Source organism: Pteropus vampyrus, unplaced genomic scaffold (genome assembly GCF_000151845.1).
Source record: "Pteropus vampyrus isolate Shadow unplaced genomic scaffold, Pvam_2.0 Scaffold106, whole genome shotgun sequence".
NCBI classification, from domain to species: domain Eukaryota; kingdom Metazoa; phylum Chordata; class Mammalia; order Chiroptera; family Pteropodidae; genus Pteropus; species Pteropus vampyrus.
Genome location: NW_011888887.1, coordinates 4,258,866 through 4,262,078, shown reverse-complemented (window position 1 = coordinate 4,262,078; position 3,213 = coordinate 4,258,866). Strand labels below are relative to the sequence as shown.

At 31.1% G+C, this 3,213-nt stretch overlaps 1 protein-coding gene across 1 annotated transcript in view; it reads left to right on the top strand.

The window, feature by feature from the left end:
• TMEM232 (transmembrane protein 232) overlaps positions 1-3,213 on the top strand; it is a 160,228-nt gene that overhangs the window by 118,005 nt on the left and 39,010 nt on the right. The window lies entirely within an intron of this gene.

Below are 3,213 nucleotides of genomic sequence, written 5' to 3'. Positions count from 1 at the left end.
TGTAACCACTGTCTATTATACAAATATATGACTAAACCTCAGGTCATTTATTCTGCTACAAATGAACAATTAGGTAATTATAACTTTTTAATTTTTAAATCCCAAGCAGTGGTAGAATAAATATTCTAACTTATGTTTTTTTGGGAATATGAGTTAAAAACTTCTCGGAGAGACATACCTAGAAAAGAAAGTGTTAAGTCATACAAGTTGTGCAATAATAAAAGTGTGCATATTAAGCTTTACTAGCTATTGCCAAAACGTTCTCCAAAGCAGTTGTATAATTTACAGAGCAGTGTGTAAGAATTCCTGTTAATCCAAATTTTTGCCAAAACTTACTCTAAAGAGATTTAAATTTCTTTACCAGCATGTGAAATGGTGTCTCAGTTTTGCTATAATTTGTATTCCACTATTACTTCTTTGGTTGTGCATCTCTTATTAGATTGACTGGCTATTTTGAATCCTCTTCAGTGAAATACCTGACTATACTCAATGCTATTTTCTTCCTGTTGTTTTAATTTTTCTCATTAATTTTATTTTTTTAATTTAAATTCAAATGTTGCCGAGATTTTTCCCTAAAATGTTTCATTTCATTTTTTCTGTTTTTTTTTTTTTAATGGAATACACTAGATTGTATGTATAATTCAAAACAATCTCTTTACTTATCTTCAGTTCCATATGAAACACTCGAAGAAGTATTAATTTTACGTAGTGAGAAGATTTTACTGAAGTATTAATCAAGACTCAGTGTGAGCAATAGAAACTCAACTCTAAGTAGTTTAAGCAAAAGAGCATCTTTCTTACAGCTCTGGCCAAAAACTCCTGAGGAGACTCTGGTTAAGATTATTTACCAGACCTTGAACTAATTTATCAAGGAAGATGAAATATTCTTATTGGCAAAATATGCTCACAAATCTTTTAGGGTTGGGTAGGTAGATAAAGATCAAATTTTTTTTCAAAGTTTGTTAAATAGATTTCCCTATGAGAGGATCTGAGAGACACCCTATTACTTAAGTACTAGGAAGTGATATTAGACATGAAGAAAACAGTCACTCTCTACTACAACAGAGTTGTGCAATAATAAAAACAAAAAGAAACAATGATGCTTCTAGCATTAAAACAGTACTGACTTTATGAGGTAAACTTACCATTTAATTTGTATCCTAAGTCCTATTATAAATTGTTAGAAATCACTGTCTTATTCTAATCTTCTATAGAAGATTATAGAAAGAATTTAAAAAATCTAAAGACTATATGCATAGACTTGATGTCTCAAATTAACCAGATTCAAATAATGATGCTACATTTATAAAAATTCATAAATAGGAAACAAAAGATAAGAGTATTTGATAAAATGTAAAGTAAAAGCATTACAGATGTTTTGTTATTCTTCTTTTCTATATATCCTCAGATTATCTTATTCTTATTATCTTTCACCCATCCTTTGTGCTATTACATTTGGAAAGAATCATTTAGCAGGGATATTTCATTTTCTTTAAAACATCTTTAGATGTATGAAAAGTTCTTAAGTTTCGTGTATTTAGTTTACAATTTTTTCTAAGTAGTCTACAATTTTTTGTCATATTAAAAAAAAAAATCCTTCTATCTTGATATCCTAAAAATATTCTCCCATATTTTCTTGAGAAACTCCACAGTTTGGGTTTCCACATTTTGGTCTTTAACCCATCTGGAATATTTTGTTTTTATGCACAGTATAAGGTAGGGATCTATTTTTACCATTTTCATTATGGAACACAAATTGTCTTGGTATCATTTTATTGAATAGTCTATTCTTTTACAACAGATTTGTAATGCTATGTCTGTCATGTACCATATACATATATATAGTCTGTTTCCTCAGTCCTTTGCTTTTGTTTCTGTCCCAACAACTCGCTGCTTTAATGATTATACCTTTACAATGAGTCTTTGAGTGTGCCAGGACAAATCCCTTTCTCTAGTTTTTCATGTACAATATGGCCTTATCTATTTTTGATCCTTTAATTTTTATAGATTTTTAGAATCAATTTGTCCAATTCTTTGAATAGTTTTGTTGGAATTTTTATTTGAATTGTAATGAGTTTATAGATTAATTGGGAATATTTGTGGTCTCCTTGATAGGTCTCCATGTTATTTAGATCTTTTGTCCTTCAATAAAATTAAATAAATTTTTTGAAAAACTTCTTGCTGGATGCTGCATGGTTAAACGATTAGTCATTCTACATTGATATAGTATCCCATAAAACTTTTTTTTCTATTAAAATACTCTTCCAAGGAATATTTATTGAAGTCTAGTAAGTACCAGGGATTTATGGTGGACAAAACAAAATTCATGTTCTTTTGCAGTTTACTGTATCTAGTGAGGATACAGAATAATTTTATTGCAATATGGTAAAGTGATATGATGGGAGAAACAGAGTATACCATAGGATCATGCAGGAAGAACATATAACCCAGACTTGAGATTTTAAATGTGGTTCTCTGAAGGAAGTAATAACTAACCTGAGATTTGAAGAGTGAGTGGGAATTATTAGAGAAAGAAGGAGGCAAAGGAGTAAAGAAATGTATTCTAGGTGGAAGAAAAAACATATATGAAACAAGCATAGTGTGTTTCCAGAACTGAAAGGAGGTCAGTGTGGGTGTAAAGCAAGAATTTGAGGCAAGAGAAATCAGACTTCAGATGGTATTCAGGAGGCATATGTAGTCCAGGACCTTCTAAGGCCTGTTAAGGAATTTGAACTCTACCTTGAGAGTAATAGTGAGCCACTGACAGATTTTTAGACATGAAGATGCTATACAATCAAACTTGCACTTTAGGAATATCACTTTGAACAGGAAGTAGAGGGAGGGATGTAATGTTGAAAAATGGGGGGCCAGGTGAGATGCTATTGCTTCTTAGATGAGAATGTTAGATTCTTATATTCTCTATACTCTTTTAAGTAAAAAAAGTAAATGTCAAGCAGTTTTTAAACATAATATTTCTTTAGACAAGAGATAGTTATGGCTTTACTAGGGAAATGGCAGTGAAGCAGTAGAAGTTGTTGGATTGGAGAGAGATTCAGAAGGTAGAATCAACAGGATTAGCTGATTAAATTTTAGGGATAAGGGAGATGGAAAAGTCTAGGATGATAAAGGAATTTTCACCTTGGTCAACTGGGCAAATTTTGCAGCAGTTAACGGAGACTGGGTACTCAGGAGAAAAAAATGTTGGGGATAGTG